Source organism: Hetaerina americana, unplaced genomic scaffold (assembly GCF_022747635.1).
Source record: "Hetaerina americana unplaced genomic scaffold, ioHetAmer1.1.p SCAF_1, whole genome shotgun sequence".
In the NCBI taxonomy this organism is placed as follows: domain Eukaryota; kingdom Metazoa; phylum Arthropoda; class Insecta; order Odonata; family Calopterygidae; genus Hetaerina; species Hetaerina americana.
In genome coordinates, this window is record NW_027286069.1 from 65138397 (window position 1) to 65154407 (window position 16011).

At 38.0% G+C, this 16011-nt stretch overlaps 2 long non-coding RNA genes across 2 annotated transcripts; both read right to left on the reverse strand.

Annotated features, from left to right (window-relative positions):
* Nucleotides 1–3095: 3095 nt before the first annotated feature.
* Nucleotides 3096–6666, reverse strand: LOC139685903 (uncharacterized). Its single transcript, XR_011700241.1, has 2 exons — nucleotides 6397–6666; nucleotides 3096–3618 (listed from the first exon to the last, which is right to left on the reverse strand). It is a non-coding gene; the product is annotated as an uncharacterized lncRNA (long non-coding RNA).
* A 5401-nt stretch (nucleotides 6667–12067) lies between these two features.
* Nucleotides 12068–13811, reverse strand: LOC139685909 (uncharacterized). Its single transcript, XR_011700244.1, has 2 exons — nucleotides 13751–13811; nucleotides 12068–12562 (listed from the first exon to the last, which is right to left on the reverse strand). It is a non-coding gene; the product is annotated as an uncharacterized lncRNA (long non-coding RNA).
* Nucleotides 13812–16011: the final 2200 nt, after the last annotated feature.

Here is a 16011-nt window from a genome sequence, read left to right on the forward strand (position 1 = left end):
GCTGCAATTCTTTCGTTAAAGAGTTCCGGGATAGGGAGGTTCTTAACAGGGTGGCTGGGTGGGGGAACTACGTTTGTGTGAATTGTGATTGTGGACACGGGGAAAGGGACCCGAAGGAGGCGGTGACGATCAGGAGGGTCGAGGGAGGGGCAAGGGGGCGGGAGGAGGGGGACCGTGAGCGTGTCTGTTTGTGTTCGTTGGGGGGAACGAGGAAGGGAGCTCCGGATGAAACCACACCCTTTCACTCATACTCGCGGTACATCGCTCGAGCGTACTATTTTGCTCGTGCAGGGGTTTTTCCGGGAGTCATTTTTTCGTATCCTAATGTGGAGAGGCAATCCGGCGAAGGTCGTTGGGCAAGGGTGCTTGGACAAATACGTGTGCGTCCGAGGAAGGAGAAGGGTGAACCTGCGGGCTGCCTGCCGGGGGTTTGCGCCGCACTTACCTGAGATAGCGGGAGGTCACGAGATATGAAAAGCCATCTACTCTTCCACCGGAAAAGACCCCCTAGTCCCAGCTTACATGTACTACGCCCGCGAACAGTCATTTCAATCCATTGAATTGAATAACAAAATTTTAGAAACTTCACAGCATCATTCGTGATGAAGAGAAATATCCCCAGGGTCGTTAGTCATCTCCGAACATTTTTTTGTAGAATTGAGCGTACACAAATTCGCTGACTTTTACCTCGTAAAAAGCGCTGTCCATTCACTATCCGTGGAATTTCAAGGTGAAGGTTCTTTACGCAATTTTCTGCAGTAGAAGCCTTTCTATGGATCCTTTCCCTTCATGGGGAGCAGTTGTTCTCGCTGCCTGTTTCGTGGGAAGGGTATTTCAATCAGGAAACGGAAAAATGCGGGTTTTATTCTTAATAAAAATTAATAATTTTAATCATATATTAGCTGTCGTTTAACTTTATTATCCAGTGTCTTCTTACTACCTTGGTACTCATCTACAAATGAGTGTGCCATATCACTGCTACTGTTCTACTGTTACTAAAATACAATAAGGGTCAGTTAAATGATGACAGAACACCCGCTACAACAACCAGTGCGCGCACCAACAAAGACAAAGCCCAACATGCGCGTGCACCTGTGAGGTATCACTATGCAGTTTTCCTACCATGCCTCTAGTCATGTATCAATCGATTTGGTTTACTAACGACTTAACAATGAAAAATTCTATATGGTGTCAAAGTTGAACAAGGTATATATTACTTTTTGTGTGAGTAAACTCTTTAAATTTAATTCATTATGACAAATCGTATATTCAAAGGGAGTTACAAACTGTACATACAGTATAATTGGGGTCTGAAAAGTTTCCGACCTAACAAATATACAAGACATATATCGGAAATTTTTGAGTTCGGAAAATTTTCAGACTACCCTCGTATGAATAATTCTTCTGGCTTAATTTGAAAATTATGTCGTCATGCATCATGTTATAAATGAAGTCACATAGCCCAGTGTATTTCCGGGAACTAAGCGATGATTTAAAAGTTATGCATGTTTGTATTAAATAAATTACTCTTTAGATATTAAATGGACGCGATATAAGATCGCAGAGGCTTGAATTTGAAATCATATTTGCATATTTTAGTTTTGTCTTATTGTGTAAAATTAAAAGTTTAAAAACTATTGTGTACGTATTTAATTAAAAGTTCAGATTAATTTGGAATTCCCATTTTTACGTCATTTCATTAAAAAAAAGCCTAGCACCGTTTCGCTCATGGGATTATTTACAAAACTTAATATTTTATGATTAGTGATTAAATTAAATTCAGGAAAGATAATACAAATAAGAAAAATAATTAAAATTAGTAGTTTGAAGCGTTAAATGAAATAGTTGGGAAACCGCAATTTGAAATTAAAATATTTTTTAAATCGTATAGCTATACATTCGAAATTAATTTGCACACGAGTGTCGCTCTTCGCTCATCTATACATCTTCCGAATGCGATGCAGTTACTTAGTTATACAAAACGAGCATCACCCATCACCTAGCGCGGTATTACAGTACTCCTTCCATAATACCATTTTCTGTGTAGGTGCCTGGATCATTGTCCGTAAAACCTCCTAAAAGTGACATTTAAAACACTGTAACCATGTACGTATTTACCGGGAATAACTCATCTACTAAATCTAATGGCTTGCTATTTAATAATTTTCATAATTTCGCTGTTTTATTTATTTCTATTCCATAACACGAATTCAAACGAGGACATCGTTGTACGAGTACGTATGAGATATTACCTAGTGTAAATTAGTGTGAAGCATGTCAGTTACCACCTATTGATGCGCAGATGAGTAATTCTTGGAGCTAGAGTTTTTACTAAAAGGTTAAATCAATACTGAATTTTTTATTCTGTCTTCGAAAAGGTAGAATAATTTCATATATTTTTAAATAGGCAATAATTTCAAGTATCGAATTTTCAACTTTAATAGATAATCTCAATAGAGTCACAACATTCATGCTCGAAGTTGGATTCGAGCGCGCGACCTTTATGTCGTCATGGAGCCTCGTGGCTGACCTTATGACCGCGACCTGCAAATAATACGTTTTGTAGATTATCATACAAGTTATTTTTGCCGAATGTCTGAAACATATCGCACAGTATTTAAAATGGTACTTTAAATAATTCAGCTACTTCAGCGCAAGGAATTCGTAATGGTTATTAAAAATCCGTATACCAACGGGTTTTTTATTTCCAAATATGAATTTAGATTTTTTCTCGATATTGTTATTTACAAGCCAGTTAAAGAGCAAGGCAAAAGGGATGAGTCACATATTAGTCCTTATCATTTTATAATCGGGATAGGTTTTTTTTACAAACATGATAATCATGCGAAATGAATGCATAGGAATTAGACTACATTACTGTTGAATTTCATGAAATGTTTCCTCTTGCTCTGCGATAACAAAATAATAACCATCATGGCATCTTCTGAAGTGCAGAAGAAAATGATTCCTTGGAAACCAGCCCAAATATCTCGCCGCCAAAATAGTAGTATTGCCTTGGTGGATTACTCATTCATTTCTTGTGCACCTTCAATAAGAGCTCACAGGTGATTAAGAATTAAAATTAAAACAACAAATTTAGTCTGAAGAATAATTTTATTCAACAACAACTTTCCTCCATGTTTGGAGCAGAGTTTTTACCGAATTCTGTCAGTGCAATACTCATGTGGAGGACTAATAGGAGGTTCTGAGGTAATATTTGGGACGTGTCTCTCTGTGTATCTCCGGGACGGTTGTTTGTCCTTTCTATTCCCCGCGTCGATCCGTTGTCATTTAGCACGCGGTGGCCGTCTGAACGCGTTTTCGTTAGCCGTGGACGATTCTTAGTGGCAGTCCGTGGTGGACGACGCCATGGGCCACGAGACCGTGGTGCAAGCCGTGAGCCAAGACTCCGTGGTGCAGCAGCCCGTGGTGAACACCCAGGAGTCCGTGGTGGGCGAGTGGTGCGGCGACGACGGGGCCCTCCACCGTCGAGTAGGCGAAGTTCCCTCCGGCGCGGGAAGAGTGCACCACGGCGCCGGGGATGACCTGCGCCAGGGGGTGGTGCAGCAGACCAGCGGATACCGAGCCAATTACGGCGATGCACACAAACAGAAGGACCTGGGGAGATGGGAGTGAGATGACTGTTTCTTTTTTTTCAATTGGGATGAAACGAGCAGGCCATTAGTTCGACCACCCCAGTTCAATTATGTAATGTGGAAAGATTTGGAGAGTAATACCTTATACCAATGTGGTTAAACGTTTCGCAACTACATAAAGGTATTCGGGATTTAAAGCCTTTCCCAAGGATTAATACACACCGTTGTCAGAAAGTTACATTGCCAGAAGTTATGCTGCAGGAGGCTCTGGCTCGAAATCATAGTCGAAGCTGGTTTTGCATTAGTCTGTGGGTGAATTTATCCCTGAAGATAGGGGCCGACTTTAAAATATTGAACCCATGTCATGGAAAGAAATCAGGTAACGCTGTCTGATTGTATTTTTGGCTGAGAACGGCAAAAATTGTAGCAAGGTCTTTTTTTTCGCCAATAATACTCAATTAAGCGTTCGGGATACATGCCCGACGAATTAAGAGGAGTGACTTGGTGAAAGTCCCGCAAAAGGGAGTAGGGTGAAAAATATCGAGATGTATCCTAACCGTAAAAGATGATACAGATATAAATATGTGATGCACTATAAGGGGAAACGTAGACATGACGTAGGTCCTAGATAGAATTTAGGAGCACAACAAGAGAAAAAGTAATACAATTAATGCAACATTTATCAATATTATTAAAAATTATATTTATACCAAGAAATAGCATGTTAAACAGTTACCTGGCGAATTTTAATAATGCTTATCTAGTTAGAGGATATCTGTTGTGTACAAAGGGTTGCTGAATAATGCAGAATGATTAAAACTTTGGACCTCCTTAAACCCAGTCGTTACTACTATGCGCAAATATAAATAATTCCTAATATCCTGAATAGGATTACTTAGATAAGCAAAAACATGTTTTTCTATGTTTTTTGATTTCTTTAATTAATGACTGTGTATCAAATCCAATTTAAAACGCTTAAAATGAGTAGTCCATTTTAAAGGCATCTCGTGAATAATTATTTCGCTAAAAATATAAAAACTAATATAGCATGTACTTAATGTACTCTATGTTCTTCATACAAGCCTGCAATTTCCCAGTGTAGAACTACTAAGTTTTATGGATATTTTATAACAAGTACATTAGAACCATAGCAAATGTTGAATTTCACGGAATTGCGTTAGATCACTGGATATCTGCGATAACACTTTGAGGCGGTTCTAACAAACATTTTTACGGGGTTGCGTATTTCTTAGATTATAATACGAGACATAGATAGACTTTTGTTGTCAATTTTTCCAATCACTTTGCCTTCGACACGGTTCATATTTTACTTGATAAAAATCAAAAACGTCACTCAACAGATATAATTTGCGGAAATAGGAAGTATATGAGTAAATCCATTTCTGAGCGTTTTTTGTAACTCAATCTTTTTTAGTCGGCTATAATAATGTCTAATATAAAGAGGAAGTAAAATCATTTTCAATAATCTGTTTTCCTACTATTAAGATTTAATGCGGTTCAATTTCAGCGTTGTCATTTTGAATGCCGAAATTGTTTAAAATTGTTTGTATTTAATGAATTATCTTTATTGCTCGCAGGATACGCTATTCGTAGATGCTTTTGGTATAATTTGATATGTTATCATTCAACTACTGCTCATTCGCGTGTACCGTGAAATTTTAAATAATTTGGGCTCAGGGGAATTGATTCGCGTCCAATTTCCGTCACTAATTCCTTCCTCCGGTCCTATTCAAGCTGATAAAAGTTTTAATTAAAATTTCAGTTTTAAATGCACTGAATAAGTGTTGAATGTGCTAACCCTGAAACGAATGCCTTTCAATCTATTATGTGCCTAATAAAAACAGAAACCAGAATTACCTTGTGTTGCTCGTATTTTATTTTGTGATCCTGAGCTCTATATATTTTTCCAGTTACATTATGAAAATCATGGTGTTCTAATTAATTCTTTTTACACGAATCATAGTCGAAAGAATCGATTTGATTAGGCAGTGGCAATATTCCAGCGGAATATGCGCGGATACTTTTCGGCCTGGTTTGGAGAATCTCCTGTTTGCTTTAAATTCACCCCTAAACAAACGTAAACACTAGAAAATAGCTGATTTGGCAAAACATTTACTTAAATTAGGCGCATATGGTTATTTTATTTGTAAAGAGCATGTGCATCACGTAAATTACGGTAAATTCAAAGGTTTAGGTTCATTAAGTTTTAAAGTTACTATTTGGGAAGCCCATTTCGACATAGCTCTCTTGATTGCAACGCACAAAAAAAACAGCGATGAAGAACGCCAATATTCGCGGATAATCTTCATTTTATTCCTGTAATGTTTGTTAAATCCCAGGTAGGATGTCTATGTTTAATCCGAATGCAGCCATTGCCATTCGATTCTAATTATGAATTCCATTTGTGAGAACGAGAGTAGTCCAGTAATGTTAACGCAGTGAAACATTCTAAGAACTTTATCCTTTGCTAGTTATCAGCTAACCAGTGATATATTGCACGAGCATTTGGAAAATATAACCACCCGCCCGTTATTAATCAATGTCAATATAAAATTAAGGGAAATAGAAGATTTACGGTATTACACTTGACTCATTTCATTCGGTTTCCAAAGCATTCGGTTGAGTGGTTATGCAAGAGGCGATATGGAATAAGTGGAAGCGAACATCTCGAGACATGTGACATCTCGAATATTTTGAACGTAACTTTGGCCAAGGGTACACATGCGATGACGAACTCCATTCATTCAGGGTGAGCGGTGAGTACATGGATAGAACCTACCTTCATGATGCTTTTGACGAGGAGGGAAGACCTTGCTGTTGCTCGATCACTAACCCAATTAGCCTTGTCGCACGGTGTGTCACGGTCTTTTATATGTATTGGTGCAGTTTTTAAGCGCAGCTCTGGTCTAGGTTCCGGGTGTAAATCTCGGCGAGAGAGGAGTTCATGTAGAAATCTAAATGAGACCACGCCTCTTGGGCACTGCCGCAATCAATCGCTGCGAGAGAACTCAGTCGAGATGGATACCAGTACCTTATCTAGGCGCGAATGTTTCCGTGTGCGTCCTCGAAGGCCATCCACAGGCGTGTGCTTCAAGAAAAAAGGAGGCGGTGCTTGGCGATCGTCCTATTAGTGCCTGGAGAACTTGCAGAGCTTATTAACTAACTAATAATTGACATTGTCAATACTTGATTCTAGTTCTGAGTCACCAAAACCTGGTAGGATACGTATATGACCTTATTAGTAACAATTTATCTGGTTTGAAGTGACAGCATCCGAAGCACGGTGGTATTATTCCGATTTTTAACTGGAATTTAAGTCGCAGATATCGTTAGACAAATATGAGTATTTTATTTTGTTACATAATTATAAAGAGTCTGAAATCCTAAGGATCAAATACTTGAGATTTTAAATGCCTTCAATGACTCAATAGAATGTGAAACAATAAATTTTGAAATGGAACCTGAGCTAGGCAAATAACATCCCCACATTAGATGAAATGGAAAATCAATGCCAATGAAGGGGTAATAGGTTTTTTCTTGGTTGCAATTTTTACTAGGAAAAAATTATCAGTCAGTCGTATTGCACGTGTTTATTATCAGTAGACCATTAGTGCTATGTCCGGGTATTAATGTCCGCAGATTTTCGGAACCTTCTGTTTCACCTATATTTCAACTTCATCTCTTTCGTAAATCACTTTTTTTGGGTTTCTTGTCGATTCGCTTGCGTTATTTCACAGCTCTTCACTCCGGTGTGTACTCAATTTGGCATTCACTTCACACCTCACATTCGAACATATACATGTAAAAGTATATATATATATATATATATATATATATATATATATATATATATTTGTTTATATTAATGAGTCAATGTAGTCTACGGGTAGAGCGTTGGACTATTGACCGGAGGGCCCGGGTTCGATTCCTGGGCAAGCCTCTCTGGGCATCTGCAGCTCCACTCAAGCTATGCAATTTTTCGGGTACCAGATCTTCCTAGGAAACCATAACCGGTACAGGGAAATGAACTGACCCCCTTACCCTGACGTGTGAATTTCACTCGCCGTATAGGGCTTATTACTGGGTGAGCTCCACAATCACCTTCCAAACCGACCTTCGGGTTGATTACTGTGTTTATAGTTTTTTATATATTTTTATAGATACATGTTTCCATCTCAATTATTATTACCAACACTTTTATCATGGGCATTATTGAAGATATCAGTCCGGGCAACTGCAGGACTCGGCCCAATCAGCCCTATGCCATGCCCGGCAGCGGGAGAGGCATGGATGGCTTCCGCGGTCGTTATCTCACGAAAACCTTGCAAAGGAAAACCGTCGGCAGCAGGACAGCAGAAGCAGAAGAATTATGACCGAATTAGTTTGAATAGGAACTTCGAATACTAGCACAATGTTGGGGACAAGAAAATTAGAGGATATTATGCGAGAGTTGGGCAGAGGAATAGACATTTTAGGTCCATTGGAGGTGAGATGGAAGGATAATGGGGATTACATGTACTAGAGTGATAGTTGACATGAGGTTGCCATAATATAGAATAAAAAGTTAGGAAAAAGAGTAGTCACCATAGAACAAGCAACGGATAGAACATTTCTAGTCAAAATAAAAGCAGAACCGACGAAAGTGGTCATTGTTCAGGTATACGTACATGCCACCAAGCAATCATAAGGAGAAGAAGTCGATAAGATATGCGATCAGTAAGAGGACTTTATCACGTGTGTTCCTACAGGGAAACATTTAATAGTGATGGGGAATTGGAATGCGACGGGATGCGAAGGAAGAGATGGTAATAAGGTGGGGGACTACGGTTTAGGTACGGGTAATGACCGCGGTGAGAAATAATTGAACTCTGCAGGAGACTGGGGTTAGTCATCACCAACACTTGGCTAAGGCACTACAAAAGGCGTAGGTAAGCATAGAAAATGCCAGGTGACTCAGAAAGGTAGAAGTTAGATTAAATTATAGTTTGGTATAGATTTAGGAACAGCGTGATCAATTCGAACAGTTCCTAGGAGCGAATGCGGGCTTTGAACACAATTTAGTACTTATGAATGTAACGCCCAGTGTAAAAAGATATGGAATAGGCGGTGGGTTAGGGAATAGGAAAAAGAAGCATTAACTGGATTCAAAAGGCAGGAATATGATCAAGCTGCGAAGAAAATCATGATTGAGGGAAAAGAGCTGTGAACTATCAAGGCAAAATGAAAATATATCAGAAAAAGGATATCGAAAGCCGCAATGGAAACCAATGGAACTGATAATGGGTAGAGGACAAGAAAACCATGAATCACGAATGATGTCATTAGAAGCATAGATGAGAGAAGCATATGAAAGAATGGAAACACAGATTTAGGGAGGAAGGAGCACCGAGAGTTAAATGATAAATTGATACGGGTAACAAATAAAGCAAAAGTAGCATGGTGGAAGACAGTGTGAGGGTATGGCAGGTTTGCAGAGGAAGGGTGACATTGGTGCGCAATAGAGTAAGGGTAATTCAGTGTCGGAAGTAAGAAGGGAAGATTTGGGCAAACAGTTAGAGATAAGTCGCGTAAGATAATAGTTGACGCAGAAAAAATCCGAGAGAGATGAAATGAATATACGTAGATTAGAAGAACTGTATGGTGAAGAACTTAGGCCAACAAGGTTAGGCATAGAAAAGGAACGTAGAGGAAGGTAGCTTAGGTCCAGGCATACTAAACGATGAGATAGAAAGGTCATTAAGCGAGATGAGATCAGGAAAGGCCGTGGGGGTAGACGACATTCCTGCAAAACTACTAAAAGGTTTAGGAAAATGTGGTAGGAAGAGACTTTGGGCTGATTCGTAGTATCTATGAGGAAGGAATCTGGTCGAAAGACTGTGAGATGTGTTAGCTTCTATTCCAAAAAAGGTAAACGCTGAATCATGTGAAGACTACAGAACAATAAGATTGATATGCCTCGCAGCTAAAGTGGTTCACAGGATCCTCAAAAAAAGGATTGAGAGCAAGGAAAATGATTACTTAAGAGATAATCAGTTTACTGACTTGAGGATATTGCAAAAAATAGGAATAGATTGGAGGAACAGGAGGCTAATCTGCAAACTGTACATGTATCAAACTGCTCGGGTGCGAGGGGGGGACGGAAAGTCAGGATGGGCAGTGTTAGGAAAAGGTGTAAGGCAGGGTGGGCCATTATCACTGGTGCTGTTCAATGTATATGTGAAAGTAAAGATTAAAGAGGCATGGGAAGAACTGGAGGTAAGAATGAAAGTCGGAGAGGAATACGTAAAATCAGTTAGGTTTGCTGATGGTTAAGCCTTAGTTTTGTCATTCAGCCAAGGGGTTGCAAGCATTTATGAATTAATTGGAAATTTAGTAGATAGAAACGGGACGAGAATCAATAGCAATACAGCTAAAGTTTTGCGATTTTTCAGAAAGACAAAGGGTAAGCTAAACATTAAAATAGGAGGGCAAAAAATAGAGCAAGTAGAACAGTTTACGTATCTCGGAAGTGTTTTCGATCGAAATGGTCAAAGTAGTAGGCTGTAAGGAGAAGATTTGCACTGGGCAAAGAGGTTTTCCCAAGGAGGATAGAGTTGATGACAGGGACATTGAGTAAGGAAGTTAGCAAAAGACTCGTCAAAACTCTGATATGGAGCGTAATTATGTACGGCACCGAAACATGGTCAGTGAAGGAGGATAGATGTAGTTTGGAGGCTTTTGAAATGTGAGTGTGGAGAAGGATTGAGAAGGTAAAATGGACCGAGAAGAAAACAAATGAGGAAGTACTTGGTATGGCGGGAGAAGAGAGGGGTTTGTTGGGAGAAATCCTATGGAGGCAGGGAAAATGGATGAGGGGCGTATTGATCGGCAGTGGGATGTTGAGGAACGTAATTGAGCGGAGAATTTTAGGTAAACGAGCAAAGGGTAGGAATAGAATAGGGATGTTGGACGGGATGTAAGGTGGAAGCAAGTACACAGATATGAAAAAGGACTTGCCGTAGGGTAGGTTGCTGGATTTTGTTCTGTAAAGAGTTCCAAGCTATTTATTTGGTAGTTGTGTCCACCCAAAACCTACCTTAACCGGTATATTACCAAAAAAAATCAATCAAGTATATATAATTCCATCAGATTCTTACGCTTTGAATTATGTATTACTTAATTTTTTATTCTAAATGCCAATATTTCGAACATTTTTCATTTGTCACTTCTACACTTTAGGGACTTTAGTAACGAGAATTCGTTCTGTCTCTGCTGTCTGTATTTTCATTACTATTATTTGATATATATTTAGTAATGATGCCTATCCAGCTCGTGGTATTTTTCAAATCTTTTTTCACCCCTGATATTGTTAGTCAAATATTGTTATTTGGATCTATAAATTTTTTACTTCATCAAATATGTTTCAAGGTGAAATGAAGTAATATTTAGCTAACAAAATATGCGATTAAGCTCATAAGAGATAAAATCTCCCTCCAAAAATGGGTAAAACATTTCTTACATTTGTGTTACTTCATGCCTTAGATTTGCCGATCAGTTTTCATATTTTCTGCCATCCTTTTTATGTAGTTAGCCTGGTATGCTCCTTACTTTTTATCCTACATTGTCACTTCCACCATAATCCTCAGCTAGTTGTTGTTTAAAAAAAAGTAATCCCTTTCAACTGTGGTGCGGTTTGATCTATGATAGTTTCACCGGAGCGTTGTAGTTCAGTGATTACAACAATTTGATCTCAATCGACTCCATTCTGAAGGTACCGAATCAGGGAATGCATTTTTACTAGATTATTTGTTACTTATCCCTAGTTTGATCCTGTGGTTGCCATATATTCTCAAACATCCAAATATTTGAAATCATTGATTTCTTCAATTAGAAATGCGTCTGATTGAGAGATGCAAGGAATCATTCCGGAAAACAGCAAAAAATGTAATTTTTCTTTAGCGCTCAATTGGCAGGTACTTACAAAAATCCAGCTAATGCATATTATTTAGAATCGAAATAGGTATCTGCATATGGACAATTAATTTAATTCTACGGTAAATACCGAAAAAATTTAAATGGCATTCGAACTTAGTCATTGTTTTGATATTTAATACACGAGTACAGTTTTCCCCATGCCAAAATAGTAAGCTGTAGATATGAGGCCTTATGTTCTTTTCATTATCGAGAAAATATTTATATAGAAAAATGATCCTTTTCCATGGAAAATTATTATGTACGACTATTACACTTGGTAAAATATTTTTAAATGCCGATTTTCTACATTAGTATTATTTTGCGACTGCTAGTGCATCCTTTGGACTCACCCTTGCGAGCATTCTGTTAAATCACATCCTTGAAGATGCATGTCGCGTTATACACCTGCCGTTGATGACCTTATGTGCATTGTTTCACAAGTTTTACTTATCATTCCCTATCTCATAACCTTATTATGATTGCAAGAATGGACTCGGTTAAAATAAAGGTGGCAAATATTTTATTTTTTCCGTGTTCACAATTTATTACATAGATCACTGAATGTTGAACGTGCAACTCGTAGCGAGAGGACGGAGGAGACGAAAGGTGGAGAGAGATCTGAAGAAATTAGAGTGCCAACTGAGTTTGGTCGATGCTCGCAACTTCTTTGAGACGTACTGCATTCCGCCGAGTTCCCGTCTGTTCTTTTGCGGCGGAGGCGTCTTGGTGCCTTAATTGGCAGGAGCAAGTGTGGTCAGTTATCCCAAGACAATGCCATGGTGCACGCCGTGGAGGCCATGATGCAATCCATGAGCGACGATTCCGTGGTGATGTACGCCGACAATGGCGGCAGGGTGCGCGACGACGGGCGCCACAACTGCAGCGTGGTGCACTACGGGGACTACTGGAGCATGGAGGAGGTGCGCGCCTGGGTGAAGGATGCCGGCGGATGCGACTCCAACCATGGCGAGGGCGCAAACAAACAGGAGGGCCTTCGGGGAGAAGGAAGACAGAGAGTTAGCTTTTACATATAAAGGAATTAAACATGACAACACGGAATGAAACATACAGGTATGCCTCCGAATCAACGAAATGATCTGCGGTGGGAATTTGGCATTTTTCATTTGGAAAGGAAACATTAATTCTACGTGGACGATAAGACAACCTAGTATTCTTCTTGCTATGGCATTGTGTCAGTAACGTTATGCCGCGATACAAACTGTCTAGAAATACACCTTATTAACCAATATTGTGTACGGAATTACTGCATATCATTTCCTCTTATAATGATATAGTAGCATTTAGAAAATTAATAAAAAAGCAATTTTCCTGCTTGAATAACAATAACTTTACAGCCTTTCTTACGGCAAAGAATATGAAAATAGTGTTAGCTTTGAAACTATACGCATTGATTTAAAGGTGCCATGTAGTAGGTATTTTTATAATTAGTATACGGTAGTAATTCAATAGTGTCGGGGACATAAATAATGTTTGTTTCGAAGCCGATGACAGTAATGTTTTCCAATGTGGACATGCCCCTTCTTCTTCGATCCACCCCATGTGATATTGATGGGCTTCAATTGATGATGTATGCAATAATGCGAATGTGAAATAAAGGCGCATATATTGATGAAGAATTTCTGAAATCTACTCTCGGGCACCATACGATTTAATAATATGGAAGCTAATGCGACAGGAAAGTGTGAACAAATTCTCGTTATTTAAGAAATGTTTCATTTAAAATAAACTTTTGTTTACTTTAGTAAATAACTTATAAAATTAACAGCACTAGTGCAACATGAATTGTCCTAAAGATGCAAATTTTTGTGAGAATATTATTAAATTGCATTTTTCTGATGCAATTTTGGTTTGAAATAAAAGTATACATGCATTTAGGGGCTTTGATTTGTATTTATATTACTGAAAAGTGTTGATACATTTGTATTCTCAAAATCTCTCTTATTTTGAACGAGATAGCTATCGACATATCTGACGTAGGTTAATTTTTTAATACATTCCGGTTACCTCCCGGATGGGAAGTAACCGAAACACATATTTGCAATAAATACAAAAACAATTCATATTTATATTCAAAGAGAAAGGGCAGTATGCTTGTCCCGTCAAATCATTGGAAACGAGCACCTAGAATATTATAGTAAGTCGCGACTTCCCACACTTACCTTCATGATGGTATTTGTCTGGTGGCTGTCGTGATTGCCTACGAGTGAAGCTATTGAGTTTGTCAGTGACAAAGCAGCAAGGTGGACGGTCTTTTATACCCGTGTACACTCGGGTGTAGTTCTGTTCTAGGTGATCCAGCGTTTCCGGGTGTGGGTAGAGAGGGAGGAAATTGGCAGGGCGAGATGGGGAGTGGGAACTGGACGGTGGGAAGAGTGGAGAGCTCTCCCCCTCACTATGAATAGATGATAATCTGAGAGTCGAACGCCGAAGGATTCGAACATGAATCCTTCGCCTGGACATTATTTCCCTGCCTGTCTCTTAATGGGAGTTATAATCCCGCAGTGGACGGGAATGGTCGTTTGATTGATTTTCATTGCGTAGTACATTGATGAAAAAACCTGAAGGTTAGCGACGGCCTTAGTGTACGAGATTTATTTTATTGAAAGTACTGGAAATAATTGCAGTTTTCCCTTGCCACCAGCAAATTTTGGATAGCACGTTTTAAATTTTTAAACACCCAAGTTTTTAACTTGCGAACTTCTTTATCATACTTTAATGTGTTAGCTATTTCACTTTAGGGGCTGGAAATTCATTATTTTTTAGCTGTTTATATTAATATTATATAATCATCATTTTTACTAATTTTACTCGAACCAATTATCTAATAGGCTTCACCACCAACTGTATCTCCTTAATTGTTTTGGGCATAAACATTCTCGTTATTTTTACCCAAAGCTTGCTCTATACAGTGTTACACAGATTACGGGTTCATTTTACTTTGTCACGAGCTTTCAAGTACTGGAATTATTTATTGTAACAGAAAAGTTTTTTTTATTATGGTTTTTTGGTTTCATTGATATCGAGAATGGAGAAATTTTCTCATAGAACTGAAACAAAACGATATATTAAAATTTAATACAGGCCAGTATATTGACTTTATATCCAAATTAAATTCCAGTAGTTTCTTTCTTTGTCAAAATTTAATAGGGTTCTATAAATCCTCTGGTATTTTTAGCTTCAGCTATTTTAATTCTTTTTGCCATTTTAGATATAAAGAATTTTTTCCCAAAAATTTCATCTTTTTATGTATTTTAATTCGATGTCGTTATTAAAAATTTAATGTATGGTAAACCCTTTGTTATTTTTCATGACTGTATTCGTACTTGCCGCTCTTTCATTTAATGAAGTATAGATGGGTGATTTATTGGAGAGATTTGCTGAATGTATTGATAAAGATTTCTGAGTGACGGTATCATTGATATCTAGGGCAAAGATGACCAATTTTTCACCCGCTTAATTTATCATGTTTTGTGATTTAGTTGGAGTTTCTTTCTTCCTAGCATGTAGACAACTTAACTAACTTCTTAAGGCACTTAAAGTGGACCAAAAATTGTCATTATTTCAAGGCTAGCAAAAGATATGTCACATTTTAATCTAAAATAAGGAGCTAATTTGTGAAAATTTGACCTCTACTTCAAAATTGATGTTCATTGCTGAAAATGTCGCAATTTATTCTTCCATTTTGTTTACATCGTTGTTTAATAACCCCGCAAAAATGTTTCCATTTCATGAATTATTTATGGATTTAGTTTTCGCGATTAGAAGCCCAAAAATGAAATAGTGCGATGCATTCAGCCAAGCTCCTGAAAACTTTATAACGTGAATTATTTACAAAAAACTTACCTGCTCTGAACATCTTTGTGTGAAAAATCAACTTTTAGCACGGCACCAGAATTTAAATAATTTGATAAAATTCGATATATATTGAGATTTTTACCTACAGCATTTTATTTTTTTCATTGTTTCTTTAGGTAACATATTTTAAAGTTTTTTTTGCAAATAATGCAAATTGGTATTTAACTAAGTACTATTTATGTTTAAAAATTTAGATTGAATTCCAGCGTCAATTATGTTGTCCAACGTTTAATTTTCATTCCAATATATCAGATTGCGGGTTCAAAATTATTTCGCGATTATTCATGCCTAAAAAAACACCTGTCACAGAGAATGCAATGGCAAATGAAGCTTCACAACCTTTGTTTCTTTAATCGCCGAAGAACGACCCACGTTTGACTCCACGCAATTGCAAGGTTTGTTGCGTCACGCTCGGGACATTCAATTTAACTCTTGTACTTTAAGAAGATAAAATAAAATAAACAGTAGGTAAATGGTTATGTAAGAGAGTTCCTCCATCCTAACGAGACCTTCATGTTGAGTAAAAAATCGTAGCCAACTTATATTAACAAGGAAAAATGCCATG